General features: G+C 43.0%; 1 protein-coding gene across 16 annotated transcripts in view; it reads left to right on the plus strand.

Annotated features, from left to right (window-relative positions):
- ADAMTSL1 (ADAMTS like 1) overlaps positions 1-26,357 on the plus strand; it is a 627,217-nt gene that overhangs the window by 69,464 nt on the left and 531,396 nt on the right. The window contains exon 1 of one of the 16 annotated variants that reach the window (XM_074994949.1): positions 4,355-4,379. The exons of 13 other annotated variants lie outside the window; for them this stretch is intronic. The gene's annotated coding sequence lies outside the window, so the exon portion shown is untranslated. Of the gene's footprint in view, positions 1-4,354; positions 4,380-26,357 lie in introns of those variants that run through there. 2 more of the 16 variants (XM_074994951.1, XM_074994955.1) reach the window with 2 other exon arrangements.

The following is a 26,357-nucleotide window of genomic DNA, read 5'->3' on the forward strand; positions in this document are numbered from 1 at the left end:
AGACAGCATACTTTGTCCTTGCTCTGTAAAACGTTTATACAAATTAAGATGGATTTGTTGGGGGTTTTGGTTCCTTGGGGACGGGGGTTGTGCTTCTGGGTGCCGTCAGGTCCCTGTACGGAGCCCTCCCAGATCTGAGCTGTTATGAGAGTGCATGTTACTTTGCTGGAGGGCTGTGACCCCAGCTCTGTGCCTTCACTGTGGGAGACCAGAGCTTCTGGCCCAGCAGGACAGGGTAGATGGACTCAGTGGTATGGTGAGCCCACTGGATTACTGTTTCTGGGGGATCTCTGTAATCCAACCTGTCATAATCCCTGTGCTAATTACGGAGGTAGTCTCCTCACTTTATTGACAGGGATGTGAAGGATAGGGCCAGTAAGTCAATTGCTGACAGACTGAATGTAGATCTGTTGAATCCCAACCAAGTGCTTTTAACTACAATATCATTTCTATTATTATTATTAACAGAATCCTGGCTTGCAACCCACTTCACTTTTTGCTGCATGTGGAATCCTTGGGTGTAGGATGTTAGTGTCTTACTTTATAGGTAGATCTTCCCATGTGGTGAACTCTTCTATCCACCTGACCAGCCTTACTCATCTTCACTGCATAAGAGTGATCTTTTGAATAACAAAAACTATATGGAACAATTAGAATCTTGGATTCACCTTTTGTTTCGTGATTCAGGGCCTGAAAGTTATTTAAAGGCTATTTTTTATTTTAACAATTTTGAAGGCTGAAGGTGGAGGAAAGCAATTGGAGTCAGACCTTGCTCCCTATGAAGTCTGACAAAAATTTAGTGCTTCAGAGAGTAGGATCAAACCTTGACATGGAAAGAGTCATTTGTTCTGCCTTATAAAGAGCTTTGCTGCCACTTTAACAAAATACTTCTGCCCCCACCCCATCCCTCGTTCTCATATTGCTTCTTTCAACCACAATCATTTGCATAATGGAAAACTATACTTTAAAGTCATTTTTCATGTTTTCGAGGTAGCTTTAATCACCTTAATTACAGCTCATGGACATTTGATGAAAGATTTTTATGTTTAAAATATGTATCCAAATTATACAACCCCTTGCACATGTTAAGTTGTAAATAACTTATTTCATGAGGAGTCCCATTGAAATTTTACTGAGAGCAGTCTTGCTGGAAGGTCCTACTCAGACTGCGCGTGTGCGTGCGCGCACATACAATCAGCTTTTAATATAAGGTTTCTGTTAAACTTAAAGAAATAATTTTAAGGTGTTCAAACAATTAATATAACCCACAGGGTGAAATTTGCAAAAGTTATGTCTTTGAACTAATTTGGCATCTTTTGCAACATCATCCAGTTTTGCTGTGAATTTTTTGCAATGTGAAAAGGGGAAGAAAAAAAAAAAGCTTGCTCATCATTACTGCAACCATCCTGCAGTCAGTTCTGGCCTCCAATTCCTATCTAATTTCAAATGCGTGGTGCCAGATTCAGCAAACAATACTTAAAGTGCATTGAAAACTGAATTGGTTTCATCATGATCACAGATTCTTAACTCAGCTTATGACTGATTCATTTTTAAAAGAAAATAGAAATGCTTGTGATAAATCATCTGCGTGTATGATTGTCCTGCTCGATATTGTCCTGGTTCCTGCCTAGTTTGTCTGGTCCATGAGTAAATCGAGGTTTTCCTCTTCTCTCACTAATTTCTTGAATAATACATCCAGAAAACATTTCTCTTCCAAAAGTCTGATCCCAATTCTTAAATTTTCAATATATCTGTTGCTGCATGTGTCTGGGATTTGCATGTACACAATGCTGTCTGACATGCATCATGTGCACAGAACAGTTGATTATGTTTATACTCTGTTACAAATTTGAGTCTGTGTTTCAGTAATCTTGGCATCCCTTTATGCCCACTTCTCAAGCTTCATTGGCCTGGCATGAAGAGTCAGATGTTCACGTGAAAACTCTTCCACGTCTTGTATTTAGTAAGGTGTTTAGAATTATAGGGATGCTGCACAAAAGAGTGACGACAAGTATTTGTGCTTCTGAATAATGAGACATTTTACAAATAGTCACAATAGGAGGACCACTGGTGATGATTAGTATTTTCTACAGATTTTAGTCAGGGCAACCACATCTCCCTGTCCGAAACACAGGACAGGGAGATAGGGAAGGGAAGGGCCGCTCCTCCCAGTCCTTGGGAGCCAGAAAGGAGGTGGCAGCCACTGGCGTTTCCCCAAGGCTCAGCAAAGTGACTCCCACCAGCAGCTGCACCTGTGTAGCTGCTGGCAGAAAAGATGGGGCGGGGGGAAGACCCAAATACGGGACAAGTAGTCCCATTTTAAAAGATAGGTTGGGATACCTTTTTGGTGTCCCAAATACAGGACCCAGTATGGGATGGATGGTCACCCTAGTATAAGTTGAAAATTTTCATCAGTTTTTGTAAGAAGTGGAGGCAAACTGGGCAGTTTCCTCACAATTTTCTCCATCATGGATATTTAATTGGTATGTTCTGAATTCTCACATTTGGGAACAGGTTGACTCATGTTTTAACCAATACTGGAATCATGTCCCCACTTCATTATCAAAGCATTCAATCCATAGGTTGCCTTCTGTTTTAGATGTTATTGCTTTATTAGCACAGCCATTGCCTTGTTCTAAAACGCATCTTGACTTGGGTAAACCTGTCAATCTTCGGTTTATGGGAGCTAATATTTACTTGATGATGCAATACACTGATCTCACTATGCCTCGGTGCAATATCTTTGAAACTGACAAGTTCTGAAATGGTGAGACCAGTTTAATTTTTCATTCTCCAGTTGCGTGTTAAATTGCTAAGGAAATAGTTTCCCTATCCCTGTTAATTCCATCCTTGTATATCAAAAATCGTAAATTATATCACTTGAATATATGTTTTATATGATAGGGTTTTCCACATCTTAAAGTATTTCTCATTCCTTCTGCTTTACGTGGTTTTCCTCAGCAGTTCTGCACATATGCAAGGATGGAAAAAGCCATGCATTTATTGTCTCCTCCACTTCAGTGTTTCTGTGGTTTTAACTGACCAATATGTATCTTGTTTATTTGTATACTTTTAAACCTATGGTAAGCAGCTAAGCCCACTGGCCCAGATTTCATAATCCAACAATAGAGGAGCTTTCAGTGTGGAATTAGTGTTAAGAAGTGCCAAGTCAATATTACTATTGGAGCAATTACAGCTGTTAAACTTCACAGTACCTTGGCCTTTGGATTTAACCCTCTCACTTTTCTTGGAGCTACAAATAGAGTTGGGAGGACTGTTCAGGTCAGAAGAGAATGCAGAGGCAAATCCCTGCTGTGGAGAGCGCTCCTACAATGTTTGTACTGCAGAAGGATTGTTAATGCTTATTTTGAATTATCTGGTTGCCACGATACTTGTAAATTATTCCTTACATCAGCAGCTAGAGGTGGCATTTTGTCTTGTGGCACATGAACTCTCACTCTTATCCTTCTCTGCCATCACACAGTCCTTGAGAAATGGACATGCAATGTGAATGCTTCCTTTATTTTTCCTGGTGAGAAATGGGTTTTAATTATAGCTGCTTTTTGAGGCTTGTGAGGGAGGGAACCTGCTTAACATGCTGGTGAGGGTGAATTTTCCCACCAGGGGTTTTAAAGCTTTTGTCAGAATAAACACAATCCCTCTCAAACCCAACTAAAAAAATTATCACCTGACTTCTTCTTTTCTTTGGACCGCCTGAAATTTTTCTTTAAAAACCTGAAATTTCAAATTTCAGCACCCCACATCCCTACTTCCCACACCTAAGTCAGGACCCCAGAGGAGCAGGGAGAGTCTGTGCAGACAGTGGCTGGAGAGAAGTGGCTGTTGGCCTTTCAAAGCACCCTCTCTTTCCTGCCCCTGACTGCATGACTGTCCCTGCTCCTCTGGGGAGCTGTGACCAGAACTTGTGCTGCTCACCACAATCTGTGCCCCTTGCCTGCTCCCATGAGTTCAGGGTCATCCTTAGCCATATGCAGCTGCATAGGACATTAGAAAATTTGGGGCACAGTGGGTTTTAATGTCCATCCACCTCTTCCTACTTCTGTTCTGTGGCTCTGCTTCCTCTGGACAGCAGCTAGTTAACTCAAAAAGACTGCCACACCTATTAGCAAAACAATGAACTGGTGAAAGAGTCATTCAAGAGCCAATGCAGCCATTTAACAGGCATTTGCTACTCCCAGGTATATACTATCAGTTTTGGAATTTACTGTGTTGGTCTACAGGTCCTTAGCTTAAAATTTGTTTTAAAATATTTCATTTCCCTCTACTGTCCGCAGGCTCCCTTTGGTTGTAGGCTTACCAGTCTGATAGCACTTCACAGGGCCCCATAATTCATGAGGACACCCTGACAGAGGCTGCAGGTGAGCTGTTGCTTGTGCGGCTGTTTGTAAGTCAGATGTTTGTAGCTCAGGAAGTACTTGTATAAAGTTCAAATCTCTTCTCTCGTGGAACACAAACTTCTGCTGTGAGAAGATGTTATATTGGAAACAAAATACATAAGTTGGTCTCAAACTTCAGTTAAAATATGATAGAGCTCTCTCAGAGGCCTCACACTGAATAATGATTTTTCGGCATTGTCATCTAGAATGTGATGACAGGAGGAAAATGTGGGAAATTCAGCGTGCCAGTGATGTGAATTTAATCTGTCTGTTACCTAAATAGAGGCTAAATGAATCTCGAGTTCGCAGAGTAAACAGTTCAAGTTCATATAACCCTACATCATTTTAAATCACTCACAAGTTTGGATTTCCTCTAACTTGTTCAAAGCATTTGCCCTGCAAGCGTGACATTTAAAATGTAGTAAAATTAAGTTCTAGGAGTACCAAAAACATAATTTCTTCTAAATAGGCGGCTTACTGCTATTGACGGCTTAAAACTTTGTTCAATGAGCTTCCATCAAGTGTACAGAAAACTGTTACTTGCATATCTTACTGTGTAGGGAAACTTACAAAAAAACTCTAAAAAAGTAAAAAAACAAAACTTTGCCATTCAACTTTTTTTAAAAAAATCCAAGCTTGCCAAGATGTAAAAATACATAGTGAGCACAATTTACGTGCATTATATCAGAATCGATCCATAATATAGTATTTTTCTGCAAGAACAATTCATGGTAATGTCCAGCTCTGAAAAAAGACTCCTATTTGGTAAACCAGTACTAACTTTCTGCTATTTGTCCCTTGGGAAGAAGTGATCCAGATATATTGGAAGATGTTTACAATACTGCTGTAGCTACTATAGAACAGGAATCTCTCATTACTTGTTGAATCATATGTCCAGTCTGGAATACGCAAGTGACTCAATAACCCCTTAATCCTATATTCGTAGCAACATGAGATTTCCATTAGTGTTTGTGTTCCTGAATATTGCTACCCATTTTCCTTCTTTCCTCATCCAACATAGTGTTTCTTAGGAAAGGTGAAATCCCTTATTGCCCTATTTAACTAAATATGCCATCAATTCATTTAATACAGGGATTTCATAAAATGTCTGGTTAATAAGTAAAAGAGACCTTAGAAGGAAACTCGCAGTTTTGCAGGAAGTGGTTTTGTGTTTCATTGTGGTATTCTGATCCCTGAATATTTCCAGTTTTCACTTTTACTTTGTTTTTTTAAATGAATCTTAAATTAGAATGTCCTTATTTATACAGCTTGATTATTTTTTATTCATGATGAAATATTTAGAAGAACAAATTCTGTTATGGGATTTTCAGACCCTATTTTCACTCTCTTTGTGCTCCCTAGTGCAGAAAAGTGGCTCTCCAGCTTTCCAGACCACTGTACCTCTAATTTGCCTTGCATACCCCCAAATTTCATTTCAAACTACTTAATTACAAAATCAAACAAAAATATGAAAGTGTCACAGGACACTAGTGCTGGAAAATTGCTTCCTTTACCATTTTTATTGTATGATTATAAACTAAGACAATTACAATATAAACACTGTACTTGCATTTCAGTGTACGTTATGTAAAACAGAACAGGCAAGTCATTGTCTATATATCTTAAGTTGTACTGACTGAGTGCATTTTATGTAGCCTGTTGTAAAACTAGGTAAACTGTCTATATGAGTTCATTTACCCCCCTCACCTCCAGAAGACCTCTTGTATTCTTAGGGATATAGGTATCCCAGTTGAGAACCACTGCTCCAGGGCCTTGAGGTGTTATTGCAGCATAGATAATGAATGATAATATTTTAACATTAAGGGGTGGTTTAGCCTGCTTATTTCCTGAGCTTGGTTAATAACATATTTTGAATTGGAGAACTCTGGTAGAATCCTCCTTAAATCTGTGATTTAGGGTGAAATTATTGAAGTGCTGTTCCCTTTTTAATCCTTTTATGAAATTTGTTCCCAAATCCACCTGACTGTACTCAGAAATAAATAGTAGCAAAGATGGCGCAGACAGGAGGGAGGGATTTCATTCCCACCTGTGATGTGAAAGCTTTAAAGTTTATTTTGGACCATGCAAATGTGAATACTGTTAAGCATAAGCCATTTCTCCTTCCACGTTATTCTTTTTTAAATAAATTAGTCTAAAGTTTTGTGAATCAACTCCAGAATTGAGCAGCTGAAATTAGAAAATGCAGAAATGTGGGTTTTACAGTGATACTCATTCAGCTACATTGAACTGTGTGTTCTAGAAAATGTTTGTTTATGATACAAAGGAAAGGGTACTTATTTTGAATAATGCTTTGGAATCCTGTAAGAAGAAACCTATCAGCATAAAATATTAACATAATCACCCACAAAGGCAAGTACTGTTCCTTTTTACCCAGAAAATCTATCTCATTGTTTAACTTTTGAGAGGAAAATCCCTGCTTATGTAGACATATACAGATAAAATATGTTAAATCTTGTCTGCATGCCTGTTGTATGGTGCTTCCTTTTATGAATAAGCCAAAGAAGGTTTGCATCCCACCAATCTTTTACAAGAATAATTCCAGCAAAAGAAACCACAGATGTAACTGTCAGTCTTAAGTTTCTAACAAATTACACTGCCAGTCCCATGAGAGCTTCCAAATTGAAAGTCTGTGTTGCTGTGAAATTCAATGGGGGTGCCAGCATTTTAGCTTCCTGAAAGGATCATTTGCTTAACACAGAATCAAAACCTTGCATCTCCTCATTTTTTTTTCCCCCTTGCATACAGAGGATTATGGTTCTAAGTATCTCCCTTCAATTTGATCCAACCCTGGTGCTGGTCATTAAAGGTATTACTGAAAATGTCAAACACATTTCAGCCCTGAGTTTTTGAATCACTGTCAAATATGATTAAATGCAGCAAGAAACCTACCTGAAAGGATTTTGGCTTGCAGACTACATGCTACTTTAACCCGACCCACACCCCAGGTGTTAAGAGGGTTACTCCTGTTCTGTCATTGTTTGTTTGTAAAACTTGAACCTAGCTTGTACATTTATGATGAAATAAAATAATAGTAAGATGACACTGCCCAGTGGAAAAATCCCAGTGATTTTCATCACTGCCTGCCCTTCGTGCTCCTGTCCTGAAAGCTGTTCAAGTATCTATTACATTCAGAATGAAGGTCTGTGCAATGCCAACATGACAAATCAGCCCACGTACCTTGCTGTCTTGTTGCTGATATCTTTATTCATGTGCAAGCTCATTAACTGGTATTAAGGGAGACACTCTGTGTCTTCTACTGTTTTAGGAAGAAGTGGGAAGACTTCAGAAACCCCTGGGGAGTGTGGATTGATGTGACACACTCGCATCCTAGAACTTCCTGGGGTTACACAGGTTTTAGTCATTCATCCCTATATGTGTAGAGGGAATGTGGGAACTCCTTTCTCCTGACTGGGTTATGTGGTCCCAGAATGCTGTATTAATGACTGAAACACATTTAAAACTAACTGTGATGGATAACTAAACTGTAACTTATGTGAACAACAGAAACAAGAGCTCTGAACAATTGTAGGCCAGATTGTCACCTGGGGTAAATTGGCATAGCTATTTTGCCAGTTTATACCAGGTAAGGCTTTGGCTCTGAGGCTGTCACCTTATCATATTTAAAAATGTACGCTGCCAAGCATAGAAGATATCCTCAGGGTTTAGATGTTCTAAGTAACTACAACTGTAAGTGTTGTCAGTCCTATGCTGAAAAATGGCCTCAAAGTTTGTGGCTGTTGCCATAGCAGCTACATCCAATGTACTCAATTTTACAAGGTAAAAAGGTGGCCCCATTCTAGGTGGTGGACTTTCTGAGGCAGAGTCTGCCTTTTTTGTGTTTGTACTGCATAGTGCAGAGGGCTCTGAATTTTTATAAATGTTTCTTGGTATTCTAGGTGCATAGATTCCAAGGCCAGATGGGACCACTATAATGATCTAGTATGACTTCCTGTATCACACAATCCATAGAGTTTTTTCCTACAATAGTTCACCTTCGAGCTAAATTATATCTTGTGGAAAACCTCTAATCTTGATTTTAAAAATTGCTAGCTGTGAATAATCCACCATGACCATTGGTAAGTTAACTACCCTCAGTGGTGTGGCTTTTTTTTGTGTGTGTGTGTGCCATTGTTCCAGTTTCAATTTGTCCAGCTTCAGCTTCCAACCAGTAGATCTTGTTTATGCCCATGTGTGCTAGAACAAAAAGTTCATCTTCATTTTTGTGTTCCCCATGAAGGTATTTAGATAAAAATCAGTCTTGCCATGAATGCAGGCGACTGGATTAGAGGACTTCTCGAAGTCCCTTTCAAGTCTGTGATTCTATTAATACAGTCATTGAGTCACCCCCATCCTTCTCTTTATTAGACTCAAAGAGCAAAAGTTATGTAGTGGTTAACATTCTACAGGTCGAACCTCTCTAATCCGGCACTCTTGCGACCTGACCAGTGCCAGAAGAGAGAATTTACTGGACCTGGGGAAATCATGTTGTCTAGCAGCATTACCAACACTTCCACTGCTTACTGGGCTCTTAGAAAACAATTAGGGAAAGTGACAGCTAAATTAACAGCACAGGACATTGAGAGCCAGAGCTGGTGAGAGTACAGAAAACATGGCCACACTAAGCGATCATCCAGCTAACTAAAATCATGCTGGATTACAGATGTTGCTGAGCAAGAGGGTCTCGGTTTAGAGAGGTTCAATCTGTACAAAATTCTTAAAACGCTTAGGACCCTATGCACTACTGAAAGTCTTAACTTGGCAGATAACATAGACACTTCTGAATAATTCCTCTGCTGTTAAAACAATTGACTAGATTTTAAGTGAAAAGAATAAGACAAAATAGTGTTAAGTTTTGTGCCTGTCCTGGCATTCCCTTATTAATTGTGGTTTAAATTAATCTTTTTCTATTGAATATATACTTTTAATAGATTACCAAAAGATGTGGTAAACACCTACAATCTGAAGGCTTTAATTCAGGATTAAATGTTCCTCTAAAATAGGTGCTTAAATTTAAGAAGTCGTTAAAATAGCTGCACCAATTGCTGGTTGAATTCTGTAGCCTAATATACTGGAGGCTGACCTTGATTATTCTAAGTCTTTTTTGGCCTTAAAATATGATACTCTTCTGTTCTGCAGCCACGTATCTTGGATTTTAATAGGTGGATCCTTACTGGTACAGAGATTTATATGCAGATTTATCAGGCATAGCTAAATAGCTAAGCAACTTAGTATGGTTAAAATATTGACTTACTGTCTATTCATCCGGAGTCAGTGTAAAATAAATTTGGGTGAAAATTACCAGCACCAAATCAGAACTCTGCTTTAGTACTTATCTGGTCCTTCAGCACTCTTATTGAAAACTTATACTGTACATCCCAGTACACCTGTGGGTAATATAGCTATGCACAGACAATCTAGGAAGATTTTGGATAATGTTGAGGAACATTTCCTGGTGCAGGTGTCAGAACCACCAACTTGGGGCTGTGCTCCTCTTGACCTGCTGCTCATGAACAGGGAATAATTGGCAGTGGAAGTAGAAGTAAGTGATAACCTCAGCAACAGTGACCATGGTTGACTTCTTCAGTTGGTTGACTTCTTCAGGATTCAACAGCAGAATGTGGACCCTGGACTTCAGAAAAGCAGACTTTGACTCCCTTAGGGAACTCATGGGCAGGATCCCCTGCAAGGTTCATATGAGGGTAGAAAAAGAAGAGCTGGCTGTATTTTAAAGAAGGCTTATTGAGGGCATAGAACAAACCATCTCAATATACAACCAGAAGAGCAAATATGGCAAAAGACCTACATGGTTTAACAGGGAAATCTTGGATGAGCTTAAACACAAAAAGGAAGCTCAGAAGAAATGGAACTGTTGGACGGATGACTAGGGAGGAATATTAACAACATTGCTCAAGCATGCAGAGCTGTAATCAGGAAGACCAAAGAGCAATTGGAGTTGTAAGTAGCAAGGGATGTAAAGATAATAAAGTGATTCTACAGGTATGTTGGCAACAATAAGAAGGTCAAGGAAAGTGAGACTCCCTTACTGAATGGAGAAGGCAACCTAGTGACCAATGTTGGAAAAAGCTGAAATATTCATGGCTTATTTTTACCTTGGTCTTCAAAGAAGGTCAGATTCCAGATGGCTGTACTAGACAGCAAAGTATGGGAAGGAAGTGGGCAGCCCTGAGCAGTAAAAGAACAGGTTAAGGACTATTTAGAAAAGTTGGATGCGTACAAGTCACAAGACAGAGCAAGACGCAATGGTCTCTAGTTACACTGGGGGAGACTTAGGTTGGACATTAAGAAGGGTGCTTTCAAAGGAACCCTGTCTACCTAGCTAATTTTTCATTTGAAAGCAGCACTTTCAATGCTCTGGTTGGCCACCATTATGTTAATGGAGTGCTGAACAGTCATATCAGTGCCTCATTAACATTTCTGATCCACGGTGTTTACATACCCTTTCCAAAAGAGAGGGGTAGCGTAAACGTGGCCTTTGTGTTCTAACTGCATAGAAGCTAATGACATTACACCATGGATGAATTTGGACAAGTGATAGAAAAGAAACACAGGGAATTTTTCTCAGTTTGAGCACTAATCCTGCAAAACTAGACTGCAAAGTGTGAAAAGCCACAGTTTAAGGCCACTGTGGTGTCATACTATTTCCCCTTTAGCTATGCATAAGCATGTAGAAATTGGCTCTCTGAGGCTTGGGAAAGTACTTTGCAGAGGGCTAGGTAACCCTGAATTGTAGCATTGTAATACTGTTCCTTGTTCCATGGTATAGCCAGTTGCAGAACCTCTGCACCTGCTGTGGGGAAAACAGCATCCCATCCGACAATATGCTTAAAATAAGAGGGTAATTAATATACCGGTAAAGCAGAACAATGGAGGGAAGAAGTGTTCATATTGATGCTGATGATAGTGTCTTTGAAATGCTCCCTGATGTGGGAAATATATTTAGAGCCCTGCAAGTCTGCAGACATTCGCTTTCTATCTGTGGGTATTCGAATTGGCAGTTATGGATGCAGATATCTGCAGTTTATTTTTTGTGGATGTAGATTAAAAATTTTTAATCCATACAGGGTTCTAAATATACTAGCAGCCTGTGACAGCAATATTAGTGTGCATATCCCTTTCCACTCCACACCTCCCTGCGGGTCCCTATTTTGATTTGTTAGGATGCCTGATAGACGAGAAGAGATTTAACAGTAAGTCAAGACTGCTCTGCCAAAGCATGACTGTAAACCCATGAATAAATTATCCAACCGGCTTTTGAGCATGTTGTTACACTATAAATATTTCACTCCACATAAGGATGTTATATACCATACAGCTTGGTTTTTATATTCATCATTGCTTCACGTGCTTTTGTTCTCCTTTCTTGTATGTCTTTGCTTCCTGTTTCTTGTTTAGTAATTCTTTCCTTCAGATCAAGAATTTGAATCTGGTGCTTTGTTTTCTGTGTTTTCTAGTAGGCATAGCTCATGTCTGATGGCAATTTTGACACATAGAACATACCAGAAAAATGTGGGGTGGATTCTCACCTTTGCCAGCACTGGCTTGGAAAGCTGGTCATGGCTCTTTGATTCTCAAGCTGCTCTGGTCTGACTCTGCTGTAATACTATTCATATTTATGACAGCTAGCTATAGTCGGGGCCCAATCACATGCAAAGAATTACTATAAGGGATTTCCACTCTGCACTTTTCTTGCTATGGTTAGGTGGAGGTAAACATGGAAACCAGTTCTGTTGACTTTACACTGTTTGAGCTTTTCTCTGCTAGAGGAATTCTCAGCTGCCTGCAGTCAGATTATTTTCCCCTTTGTGCTACCCAGCTAATGCAATCTAGTTCTCTATTTTATATGCTGTGTCTGTGTATAATGAAGCCAAAGACAGTCAAGCACTGCCAGATTTATTCTGACATCTGAATTGACTTCTTAAGATGCAAGAGAGTTATCTTAAAACTTCACTGTAGTATTCTGGCAGAATTTAGGGCCCAAAAACAGGCATCATTTGTTGGCTAGTTGAGAGAGAAGAAGCAGTGACTTTAAATATTAAAAAGGTAATTATGTAACCATCAATATAGATTGCAAGTGGTTTTATATTCACTCACCATGACTCTGAAGTTGTGTAGAGAGTTATAAATGTAGGAGGGATTATTAATTATGACTAGTTCCAGCTAAATTGAAAATGTTTCCAGAAATGTCATGACTACTGTTATGATGAGATCTCATCTGTGAATTTGTGAGATATTTTGAACAAGCTACATGTAAAATGTTATAGGTATCTATAATTAAGTCAAGTTATCAAACTCTGCAATTCGTGGTGTGCATGTAGCATCTCAGAATTTGATATCTTGGATTTGTATACATTTGAGGGCAAAGTCATCTTTGGTAGCAAAAACTGTTGGATTAATAAATGTTGAAAGATAAATGTTTCATGATTTGCTGATGGTGCTTTGTTCATGGCTAATATATGGCTTGACTGAGGACAAAACTCCCACTGGCAACTAGAGAGTTACGGATCCAGCATATGAAAATCATCTGAGAAACTGTAGAGACACCTGAAGATCCTTGATTAGAAAAGTACTTGCTTAAGCATTTCAGTAGAAATCTTACTTGGCCAGGCACATTCCTGGAATACCCATAGCACCACATGCTTGTAATGAAACTCCCAGTACGGACTTGTCCAAACCCATTGAAAATCATCTGTTAAGGCTGCTGGTGCTAAGTGAAACAGTTCAGCACACAACAGTGAAACTGTATAAGCACAGGTTGGCCTTCTATAGTTTGGACCTCCGTAGTCCAGAAAAATCTATGGTCCGGTATCTGCAGGAGTGCTTCCAGGATGGAGCACTCACAGCAGAAAGCTGGGCCCCACACTTAGCAACTCTTCCCCTGACGTTCCTGAGCTCAGCAAGGGAGGGTCAGGAGGACCATCAGGAGAAGAGGCAGATAGCTGCAGAGCTCTATGGCTGGGGGTCAGAGCTCAGGTGGAAGGGACCAGGAGTGCAGCCCTATGAGGGCCAGGAGCTCAGCTCAGCAGCAGGAGCTGTGGCCAGCAGTGGGGCTCAGCAGCCACCCTGTCTCTTCCCCCCAAGCTGGCTCTCCTCCTCTTCCCTGCTCAGTCAATGCTGGCCCTTCTGTTGCTTCCAGAATGAAGCTGTGCAGCCACTGGGGGCAGCAGTGGTCATCACTGACGTTCTCTGGTCCTGCATGTTCCCTGATTCAAGACTGGTTGTGTGCAAGGGTGCAGGATGAGGGTGGTACAACCTTTTGTTCTAGCTCTATGTGCATTAATTTATCTGTGAACATGACCTCTGCAGGTACAAATTCAGTCTGCTTCATAAAGGCAAGAAGAACATTAAGGATGTGAACATCATGTGAAAAGTGGTCAGTGTCCCCTTAAAGTGGTCAAAGTTTTTTGATTAACCTCACATTTCTCGTCTTCTGACACCTCAGTATAGACTGAGGGAAGAGGAGCTGTGCCCACATGTGAAATTTAACTCATTGTTTCCCCTGCCTTCTGTTAATCTCACTTTATAAAACATTCTCAATCTTCAGGAACAGTTAACAAGCCTGCATCTGACCTTGTACGTGATAGTACTCTATGGTCCTGTTAAACATTTTACAAGTCTTTCAAAAATTGCATGCAGGTGGAACATGGTAAAATTCAATATGTTTTGCTTTGTAAAACATTGTGTGTTTTGACATTCACTCTCCACTTGCTCCATCCAAGATCAGTCAAGGATCTATATCAGTCAAACTGTGCTGCTTTCTTTGATGAAAGCATGCATCTTCAGTAAAGATGAAGGAAAAGAGGAATCCTCAAACCTAGGCTATAAGGTACCTAGTTTTTTGAGATGGCCGCCTTGCTTTTAAAATGAAGTGGGAATGTCTGTTCTGAGTACATTTCAAAAGTGCTGCAGAAGAACACAGAAATCCTTCCATAAAAAAATAAAATGGAGATTGCTATCGGCTTAGGATGGTGAGGTGGGGAATCACACATGCATTGAAACACTGACTTTTGATAAATACAACTTGTGTACCCATTTTGCAAATGCTGCATTGTGCAGCAATTACATAGTTTAACAGCTTACCTTCATTAACAAAGCTAAATTACATAAACTGTCAGTATTGGCAAATTGTTCCAGGTGCCTGTTTGTTTGTTCTTGTTCTGTGCAGTTCAAATGCATAGTGTATATACTGCTACTCTTTCTAGTTTTCTGAAAATGATAATTAGCAGCAGCAGACTAACAGTAACATTACAGTGCATTCCTCAGATGGATGTTGGATTGATCTTTGTTTACAACAGCATCATAGAAAGCTATTTTGATTTGGGAGGCAGCGAAGATGCTTATGACTTGGGTTAAATTATTGTGGCTGTGTAATGAATAATAGAAACCTACATTGTATGCATTGGTGGGTATATCTGATTGAAACACATAATCATGACATGCTCTTGTGATTATAAATCTTTGTGATTTTGGGTTTAAAGAGGCAATATTGCATAAAGGATAGATCGCTGATTTGAGACACAAAGACCTGGGTTCTATTTGTGGCTCTGCCATTAACCTGTTGGGGTATTTTGGGCAAGTCACTTCACATTTATGTGCCTTAGTTTGCCTAGCTGTAAAATAAAGGTAATAATAATCCCTGCCTTCGTGAAACACTTTGAGTTCTACTGATGAGCAGGGCTATAAAAGTGCTGGGTATTGCATACAAAAGTAACTTTTTTTCTTTTAAATTATTCCCACTATTGTGTCTCTCTAAAGCCGCGTCTACACGTGCCGGCTACTTCGAAGTCGCCGTGCCAACTTCGAAATAGCGCCCACCACAGCTACACGTGGCAGGCGCTATTTCGAAGTTGACGTCGACGTAAGGTAGCGAGACGTCGAAGTCACTATCCTTATGAGGGGATGGGAATAGCGCCCTACTTCGACATTCAACGTTGAAGTAGGGCACGTGTAGCCGATGCGCATCCCGTGACATCGAAATAGTGGGGTCCGCCATGGCGGCCATCAGCTGAGGGGTTGAGAGACGCTCTCTCCAGCCCCTGAGCTCGATGGTTGCTGCGTGCAGCGGCCCCTTAAAGGTCCCTGCCCCCTGCCTTCCTGTTCAGGAAGCTGAGAGAGCGTGCAGGCGGCAGCACACCCACGCGGCCAGCCTGCATGTCTCACAGCAGCTGCAGCCCAACAGCCTGAACCCCTGGCAGCCAGCCAGCACCCCAAGCGCCCCCAGGGCACCCCACTAAGGGGTACACAAGGCAGCCAGCTGGGGAAGAGGTAGCGGGGCCCCTCCTGGACGGAGGCTGAGCTCCAGGACCTGCTGGGGCTCTGGAGAAAGGAGGAGGTGCTCCAGGTAATGAGGAGCAAGAGGCGGAACACGGATGCGTTCGATCAGCTGGCCGAGGGCCTGGCCGCCCTGCCCGCACTCCTGACCATGTCAGGAGTAAGGTTAAGGGGCTGCAGCAGGCTTACAGCCGGGCCTGGGATGTGGCCAGCTGATCTGGGGCCGCCCCCGTCACTTGCCCCTTTTACAGGGAGCTCAGGGAAATCCTGGGCCCCCGGCACACCACCTCCCCTCCGGCCACTCTTGACACCTTGGCCGATGAGCCCCAGCAGGCCCCGGAGGCGGAGTCCACCCTGGAGGCAAGCCCTGCACCCCAGGGGCCCCCGCAGGAGCCCATCCCTGGGACACCGGAGGAGGAGGGGGGATCCTTCTCCAGCGATGGGGGGACTCTGGATCGCCATCCTGTCCCGGAGCTCCAGCAGGGCCTCTGCCCACTAGGTGTCCCCTGACTGTGGGAGCGGACTGTTAGGTATGTACCCCCCCGGTGCACACCCCCAGGGTTGAGGAGCGGGGGCAACAGACATGACCAGGGCCCTCCACGTGCCCAGATGACCATGGCCCCAAGGACAGCAGTGGCATGTCCCTCAGAAGAATGCATCAGCCCCTGCCCCCCCCAGCACAACAGTGCCATGCCCCATCCCTGGGGATGGGGGGAGCGGAACCTAGGGTCCCCCGGGGGGAGGGGGTGGGACACCTAGCAGCAGCAGCAGCAGCAGCAGCATCTCCTGGGGATGGGGAACCAGCAGCAGAGGGGTGGGGGGACAAGGGCCACGGCTCGGGGCCCAGACTAACGGCTGTCTCCATTCTTCTCCCCCCCCACCCCCCGTGTTCCACAGCTGCACCATTGGAGGGACCGGAGAGCACCAGTGAGGTGTCAGTGGTCCTGGACAGCCCACCGGGGCCATCACTCCAGGCCAGCCCCTCAGCAGAGCACCATCTGAGGACGGCGATGGACCCCCAGCTGCTGGTGATCCTCCGGCGGCAGCTGGAGGTCTCAGAGCAGCGCCTGCAGGTGGAGGAGCGGTGCCTCCATGTGCACGAGCGGGCGCTGTCCTGGCGCCAGGAGGCATGGGGGGCCTTTATGCGCACATTTGAGCACATCGCGGACTACCTGGGCCCCCATGCCGCACCGGCCGCCGCTCTGCCCGCCCTGCCTGCTCCACCCGCCGTCCGCCGCTGAGGGGGACCTGGGGCCTGCTGACACCCGCCGGCCACATCTGCTGGTCCACCCGGCCCCTAGCCAAGGCACGGCTGCCCACCCCCAGCGCTGGACGTTAGGGGGTGCGGGGCCCAGGACATGGTCCCCCCCCTTGTACATATCCCCTTTTACTTGTTTTGTATATAGTTTGTATTAGACCCCTGTTATTTTAGGATACCTGCTCCCCCATGTAAATAGTTCTCCCCTTACTTGTCTTCCCCTTTTTTTGCTTATCATCATATAATATATATAATATTTATATTTGTTGTAAATAATATAATAATAATTCAACGTTTGGTAGTTTCACGAACAACAGGTCTATTTTTATTTGCAAGAAAAGTGTGTGGGGGGGGTGCTCTTGGGTGCTCTGTGGTGTGGGCGTAGGGGCAGGGAGTGTTGTGGAGGATGGGGGGGTGCAGTGGGGGACAGGCCAGCGTTCACCCCGCGGCCTCGTCGAAATGGGCCCGCAGGGCCTCCCAGACCCAGATCCCCTCGGGGTCCACCTGGCGACTGGGGGCAGTGGGGGGGCTGCACGTCGGCCCTGCCAGCCTCCACAGCCCAGTCCTGAAAGAATGCCTCCCCCTTGCTCTCCACCAGGTTGTGGAGGGCGCTGCATGTGCCCACAATCTGGGGGATGTTGGCGGGGCCCGCATCAAGGCGGGTGAGGAGATACCTCCAGTGCCCTTTGAGGCGGCTGAATGTGCGCTCAACCACCTGGTGCGCGTGGTTCAGGCGCATGTTGAAGCGCTCCTGGCTGGCTGACAGATGGCCTATGTAAGGGTGCATGAGCCAGGGCCGGCGGGGGTACGCCGCGTCTGTGACGATGCAGAGGAGCATGGTGGTGTCCCCCACAGGGATCTCCCGCGGGGGGATGTAGGTCCCCGCCTCCAGCCGGCGGTACAGGCCCGAATTCCAGAATACCTGGGCGTCATGGGTGCTGCTAGGCCAGCCAACATCTATGTCCAGGAAGCAGCCCCAGCTGTCCACCAAGGCCTGGAGGACCAATGAATGGTAGTCCTTCCTGTTCAAGAAGCATCCTCTGCTGTGCTCCGGGGCACCGATGGGGATATGGGTCCCATCCAGAGCCCCAAAGCAATTTGGGAACCCCAGGATGGCAAACCCCGCGATGGCGGCATCTGGGTCCCCAAGCTGCACGAGCCTGTGGAGGAGCAGGGGGTTGATGGTGCGGATGACCTGCAGGGGAAGGACATGGGAGAGCACCAATGAGGAGGGGTGTTCAGGGTGTGTCTGGCCCTCCCCCTGCCAGGGCTCCCCTCCCCCTCCCAGGGCTGCCTCCCCCTCCCCGTGGGTCCTCTTACCTCCATTAGGACAGCCCCCACGGTGGCCTTGCTGATGCCAAACTGCTGGCCCACAGATCGGTAGCTGTCTGGAGTGGCCAGCTTCCAGACAGCGATGCCGACCCCTTTCTCCACACTGAGGGCACGCCGCATGGCGGTGTCCTGGTGCCTCGGTGTGGGGGTGAGCCACTGGCAGAGCTCCAGAAATGTCTGCCGGCTCATACGAAAGTTCTGGAGCCAGCGGTCGTCATCCCACTCACCGAGCACCAGCCGCTCCCACCAGTCGGTGCTCGTGGGGTAGCTCCACAGCTGGCGGAGGGGGGGGTGGGGGGAGTGGGGGGCTGCGGGGTCTGGGGTTGCTTCCTCCTCCCCTGGGGGCAGCTCCTCTTCTGTGGCTAGAATGTGATCAGCTGCCTCCTGCATGGCATTGAGTAGGGCGAGCACTGCTCCTGCAGGGGCGGCTGGATGGACCTCTGGTGGCGGCGGCGGCTGCTGCGGCTGCTGGGGCTCCATAACTGCGTCGCCGAGGTGTGCCTATGGCTCTGCAGACCGTGTGCTGTGCAGGCTGTGTGTGTCTGGGAGGGGCCCTTTAAGGGAGCGGCTAGCTGTTGCCCTGGAAGTGCTTGTCTGCCCTGTGACCCTGCCTGCAGCTGTTCCTGGCACCCTTATTTCAATGTGTGCTACTTTGGCATGTAGACGCTCCCCTGCAGCGCCTACTTCGATGTGGTGCTGCCCAACGTCGATGTTGAACATCAACAGCACCAGCCCTGGAGGACGTTATTCATCGAAATAGCCTATTTCAATGTAGCATACATGTGTAGATGTAGCCTAAGTGTTTCTGTTGATCTTGAAGCTAAGAACCAGGATGAGGAGTTGGGAGATTTGGGTTTTGCTCTTGCTTGATCCATAAACTGCAACTGTAGGTGAAATGTTTACAGACTAAAGTACTTTCAGTTTTGGCTTACCTGACAAGAGGCTACTTTTGTGGCGGGGGGCGGGGGTAGGGGACAGTGTGGACAACATTTGCAGCTCTTTATGATAGCATGACCATATAGCAAATCTAAAGAATTCAGGACAGAGGGTCCAAGGTAATAGGTGCCTATTTAAGAAACAGTCACAACTATTGGGACTGTCCCTATAAAATAGAGACATCTATTAACCCTACCTTGTGCCTTTGATGTACAGTTGCTCAAAATCAGCCCTTAGGTACGTCAGTCTGGTACCCAAAGCTTGACGCTTATAATCAGTGGCCAGTTCTGAAAGTATAGGTAATGCCTCACTTATTTTTAAATCTGTGAAATGGGGTCAGCAACATTTGTCTACCTCCTATTGTTAGTGTAAAGCTAAATTATTGTATGTAAAAGAGTTGGGATCTTCTTCCAGAGTGGGTTATTTTGGAATAAGGCTGCTGTGTAGACATACCCTCAGATTCTAAGTCTCACTAAAGTGCTCTCTCTGTTATTTTACTGTAAATATGAAATGGGTGAAATTCCTTGAGGTTTATGCCAGTGTAACAAAACACAGTTTAACGAACAGTGTTTTAGAGATGGACTAATGACTTTTTGTTTCCCAGGAAATAAGACACTACCATTCTGTCCCTGAATGTATCAGTTAAAAACTCCTGAAGTGTATAGCGAGCAGGTCCTTCTTCACCTAGCCCTTGAGATTTGCAGTAAAATGCTGGAGTAAGTCTGGAGAGAACTATGTTCATGGGGCGGATTTACTGAGGCCATCTATTCCTTCCTGTGAACTTAGCGAGGTTGTTTTTTGCGGGTAGGGCAAGGGGAACCTTTTGAATCAGCATCACAGTGGCCACTGCCAAATGTTCAGAGGCTCTCTTGGCTCACTTCTCCAACTCTCCCAAGTAGATTTAGATTAATTGGGGATCCATTCTGTGCCTTAGGCAGTTCATGAGGGCCACTCCCTTGTCACCATGAACCTGTGGGCTTTTTGGACTAATGGGCTTCTTGTGGCTTGTGTGGAAGGTGGTTGAGCTTTCTGTGGCTGTGGGAAGCCAACTAACACCAGCAGGCAGCTGAAGGCCTCTGAACATTCAATGCCTTATGGAGAGGGTACAAGTTTCGTGAAGTTCATGGTGGGCCTGAAGCACCTAGACCACTAAGCTGTGCAAGCAGGCTTAGCTTTTCCATTAACATGGTAGTAATACAGTGGTGTGGTGAGTCCTTCTCCAGAGCTTCAAGTCTTCAGATGAAGTTGACTATATATTTTAGAGTGTCTGTTTGATCAAGAACTCCTCCTAAATGTTAACAACTAGGACCACTAAATTCAGTATACAACTTCCGTTTATCATATCTTAAAGCAATGTAAGGGTTTGGTTGTGCCAGGAAACTGGATGTGCCTGGAATGGGATTGGTTCTCATAAAACCAACAGAAAAGAGACAATCACCAGATCAGATACAGTCCTCAAAACTGACATAACTGAGTGAATGTTGAAAGACACAGACAAAATGAGCCAGAAAACAGATGAACCTGGAGTAGGATGGCTTCTCAATAAACTTTATGGAAAAGAGATACAGCTGAGAAATTTAGAGCAGTGCTCTGTTTTGGCACAACTAAATCAGTGCTTAATGTTTGAAAACTAGAACAAAATGTTATTGGAAAGCAAACTGATTATAGCCCATAGACAATTGTAAGAGTTTATAGGGATGAAGCCAAAAATACACTTGATGGAATTCCCATTTACAAATTATTTTCTAAAAAACATTAAAATTTTTACAGTCCCTTTTTTAGGATCACTGAAATAAAAATTAACTATTAATTTAACACTGCATCTTTGAATAATAAAATAATTTAAATAAAGCAAGTATATTATACTTTTTTTCAAGGTGCAGGGTGGAGATAAAAAGTACTGTGTTAAGGATGTGAGCAATGCTGGGAATGTTAATAATTTACCTTAAAGCAGCTTCTGAATTCCCAGTGCTGGCTTGCCTTGTTGGTGTCTAAGTGCAGGAGCATCACTAATTCCTACACCAGCATGTTCCTTGTTCATCTGCTACAGCTTCCCCATTAGAGCTAGGGCAGCCTCCCACCAGGATATTCTAGCCAGACCCTCTAGGCCACCAACAGAAAAGGGAGTTGCCGAAGTAAATGTTTCCAGCAAGACTGATGCCTAGTGAAATAGCTCTAAAGTAACAGTTTGAGGGAAAAAAGAAGTCTTAGTTTTTTTCAAGGTTTGTAACAAAAATATTTCATGACTTGTTGACATATTCATAGGGTGATTTTCAAAAGGGAGATTTTGTTTACAAAATGGACTTGGCAACAAGCTGAAATGCCTGGGAAGTAGAACAAAGCTGTTGACAGGCAAAATTAGGGATGAATCATAACTGACTGTAATGCAGCTGAGCCATTTTTAAAACTGACCAATAGGATGAGGTGTGGACTTGACTAGAGCGGCAAAATGGGGAGACTTATGGATGAGCATTTATGGTGACAATTGTGGAGTTGAAGAAGGGGTTGCATTAGTAATGGGTGTGACAGATACAGCTAATTGCGTACTAACTCTGTGACTGATCATGTGTAGCACAAACAAGTGTCTCTTAAGAAATAACTTCGGGAAGAAAAACCCTACATCATCCTAAATGTTTGAAAATGACTGTCTTTCTTGCAGAATTACTTCTTTCCAGTCTTCAATTACTTGGTAAATGGGTTAATATTTTGTAATACCTGCTAAAATTCATGCTGATTTTTTCCCCTTGCTTCCCTGATAATAAATATGGCATAGAATATCGCTTTTGAGGACATGCTCATGAGTAAGTCCAGATCTCCAGTTAGACATTGGAGACGTGTACCAGTGCTGCCGACATTCTAAGGACACCTAAAAGTTAAGTTTCATTTTGTATGGGAAACACGCAGATCAGCCTTTTGGAAGGGGAGGCACTGAAGACATTTGCGTCACACTCTGTAAAGCTGGTCCTGATATAAATGACCTCGGTTTAGGGACAGCTCTCAGAGCTTCGTGGGAAATAGCCCCAGTATTTTAAGTGAACAGAGCATGTCATAAGAAGGTGGTATTGGAAGTAAGGGAGCTGCTTTTAAACAGTACTGATCTCAGGACATATAGAACCATAGCATGCAGGCAGTTAGCTTGTTGAAATTGATCCTTATATGTTCCTGCTAATCACTGCTGCACAGTTGCACTGTAGTGTCATACTGTGTACTACCTGTAAATATGCATGAAAATGTAACATTTTTGAAAGATATTTTGAGCAAATCAAGCAGTGTTGCATATAATGTGATAAAACTATTCCATCAGTTGTTCAACTTAAGTGGATTTCTGTTCATTCTCATTATTAAGATCTGCAATGTAGAATGAAAGATTTGTTTTCCTGGTTTTGCAGGAGTCAGAATAAACTGGTTTTTGGGACCTCCCCAAAGCTCCTCTGACTGTTTTGGACACCTACCTAATGGCTGCCTGACACTTCCCTGGATTTGTAGAAGTCCGTATATCTCTCCTTGGCTCAACTAGCCTTCTTTGTTGCTCCACACTTACAACATTGGGAGACCACATATTTGGTTTCGAGCTTTTGCTGTTTCCTTGTGTCTGGGATGCTGGATTGTCTGGTGGAGAGGAGGGTGCAGAGTAGTCCAAGGGGCTATATAGTATGTTGTAAACTCTCAGAGCAACATGAAAGAAGAAATGGAGCAAACTTCTAGCAATCCAGAGAAGCACAGCTCAGTAGGATTTAGTTTAACTATACCAAATGTCACTAAAGCAGCCTTACTTTTTCCACAGAAAAGACAACTGACATATTTAGACAGTGTAGATGGACATGTACATAATCCTATTCAGATCAGAGGCAGGACCCCCTAAAAGGGATGACAGCTGAAACACTAAGTTTTCCATCAGAGAATTAAAAACCAAGTCTCTGTATCTGGGACTATTTGTGAGGTTGTGCACTAGCTGAGCCATAAATGCCCCTCATCATATACCCATTTCTCCTTATACACACTCTTATGTGGCATTGATAGCTCTACATTTGACCATCAACCTTCTAAATTATGTATGTAGCTCAGTGTTGGAATGTACCCTTTTTTCCTAGGTCAGATTGTAAATGCATGGATCTTTTTTCTGTGCTCATCCAATGCGACACACAATTTGGTCCCAGTGAAGAACAATATTAATGGAGTCACTGAAATTCAGAAGGCTTGTACATTAACATGTTAAAGCAACAGATATTTGTATACCTATTTCCATACACTCAACTGTACGCTGGGTAGAATTCAATATAAGCTCTTTGTAGTGTAATGTAAAGCTATTCAACCTGTCGTCATGATCATCAGAGGACATATGGGAAAGGTGGATGCCTTGTAACACAAAGGCTGCAACATGTGCATGGATATGGTGGGTGATAGAAATATAATTGATTTGTTCACTCTGTATATATTCATAACAGTTTTTCATTTCAGTCATTTCACACCAAGAAACACATGCTTTGCAAGCTGACTGGAGCTGATTTGATGGGATGTAGGAGAAAAGCTAATGAAGAGTCCTAGGCCTTTTAGAGCTTTGATAAATGAAAAAACATCTCCAGTTGTATCCAATAGCAAACTGGCAATTAGAGCAGTCTCTCTAGCACTGGTATAATACTGTCATTAGTCCACCCTAAAACTAAGCAGTAACATCCTTCTCTTTGTCAAAACTTCATTGTATTGTATATACTAGAAATGAAGTTTGACGCTTACTCTGAAGTAGTGTATTTAAATGAGTAGGAATACACATCTACACAGATTGTATAGAATGCAAAGGAGCACCCTTTGTTTCCTACCCCCCACCCCGCAACCCTGATGCTTGGTTAAGGTTGCAAGATTTGCTTTTTCCCTTTGCCAGGACAGCCATTAGCCATCAATGGGAGTATTGTGCTGTTGTCCAATCTGTTTCTTTTTATAATAATTAAAAAGGTTCACATTTAACAAAGGAAAGAAAAGAGAATACTTGGCACAGTATGTGTACTATGCTGGTTTAAAATTTGCAGCTATTTTTGCAATACTCCTATCCATTTTAAAAAATAAATTCACTTTTATATAGAGGGGATAAAGTTCTGGCCTCCCTGAAGTTTTGTCATTGTTTTAAAGGCAGGTGTCTTTTTTTTTAAACCATAACTGCTAGTGAAAGGTCAATATACCTAGCAGAAGGTCAATATACCTGTTGCTTAATACCCTGTGAAAACAATAATATAAATATTTTATAAATTATATATGGTAATTGACATTTTTCTCCTTATGATGACTATTAGCTTGTAGTAGCAGGTCACTCATCCTCTGATGCACAGCACAGCCACAGTTCAGTTTAGCTAGAATCCTAAAGTCTGGTGCAATCTTTTGTTGGGGGAGGGGGAGATTTGAGTGAGTGTGAGAGATGATTGAAAACTGATCTTACTGTCACACTTCCTGTTATAACTGAATCCCTCTTTCTTTTCTGGCTTCCTTTGCTGCCCCTACTTAGATCTCGGGCCTCTAGTTATCCCCTTTCTCAGGGTGGAGTCTTGGGATTTTTTTTTCCTCCCTTTAGAGTGGGTATTTAGGCTGGCATACACTATGGCCAATTTAGCAGGTCTGATTTATCAACAGTCCTGTTTTCTCTGGGACAGTAGTGGGATAAACCAGTATTTACCTGGACTTTAAAAGAAAAAAAAAGTTTATTCAGAACAAAAGCATTCCTGAGAAAATGTGCTTTAAAAACCAAAAACAACTTAAACACTGGTCTTAACTTACCAACCAGTCTCCATCTTCTATATGGAATACCTAATAGGAACTACATACATGCAGCTCTTTATTCAGGGTCTGTCTATGGATCATACATGGCACCTCTTAGAATGAGTGAGTGTCTCACCGATGTTATGAAGGTCACTTTATGCAGTTCTCAGTTTGTTTGTGAATACCATTTTGACCTTGCTGAAGACCCATGACAACTATTCCCAAGGTTGAGGCTTCTCAGAACGGTTATGGGCCTAGAAATATAATTTAGGCTTGCCCTGACCCTGTGATTTTTAATTCCTGCAGGAGACTTCTGAAACTCCCTAATGGAGCAAGATTACAATCTCTGGTCCACACAGATAGATATATAAGACATGTACACAGTTGATACAATAGTCTGATTTCCTTATGCCCATAATATCTCTCACTTATTATTAGAGGTCAACCTTTACCAAGAGTCGTTGTAACTTTTATTTCAATAGGGGAAACAAGTTTTTTTGGTGTTTTTTTTTTTTTTTGAGTAAAAACACGTTTCCTGCCCCCATAAGCACCCTGCAAACTAGGTTATGCTGTGTATGAAACATTTGAATTTTATTGAAATACTTAGTATTGAGGGAGGCTACAGCCTGTGGAAGAACCCATGTTTGTTCAGACTTCTCCAAATAGAAACTGAAATTAAGTGAGGTGTCATAGGAAACTTAGAGAATTGCATCTGTATATACTTGATTTATTTTTTTTTTCTGTACTGTTCGTTTTGAAAGATCTGTTCTATACCAAATTGGGAATAAGGGCATTTTGAAGTCTGGGGTTTATTTCGAAGCACCCATGTCTACGCAGCCAGTCTGCATTTCAAAAGCAGCACTGGGAAATCATGACTGGCTGCCATTATGCTAATGAGGTGCTGAATATTCATATCAGTGGCTCATTAACCAGTTCTGAGCCATGTCATTTAAATTCCCCTTCAAAGAGGTTAGTGTAGACATGGCCTAAGAGGGGAAGTGTAGATGTGGCGTAAGAGTCCTAACAGAGAGGCCAGCAATTAAGTGGCCATGGAGAATAACCGAACACTTCCCTCTGTGCTAGGCACATTGTTACAACATTGCTGTGCCCATTTCATGGCAAAGTTGAAGATTTAACTCCTTTACAACTGTCAATGTAGCAACTTTCTCAAGCATTAAACTTGTGCACAAATATTTCATAGCAAAAAGCTCTAGAATGCATACTCAAGGATTCTCTTCACTGAATACAAGGTTATAGCTATAATGTAATGCAAATTCACCCTCCACAAAGTAAGCATTCTTAAATTTGAATGGAATTGTTTTCTCATCTAAAGAGTCTGTTTGTTTTGGGAAACAAATTTTTATTTTACTTAATGGAAA

Source organism: Carettochelys insculpta, chromosome 5 (genome assembly GCF_033958435.1).
Source record: "Carettochelys insculpta isolate YL-2023 chromosome 5, ASM3395843v1, whole genome shotgun sequence".
In the NCBI taxonomy this organism is placed as follows: Eukaryota; Metazoa; Chordata; order Testudines; family Carettochelyidae; genus Carettochelys; species Carettochelys insculpta.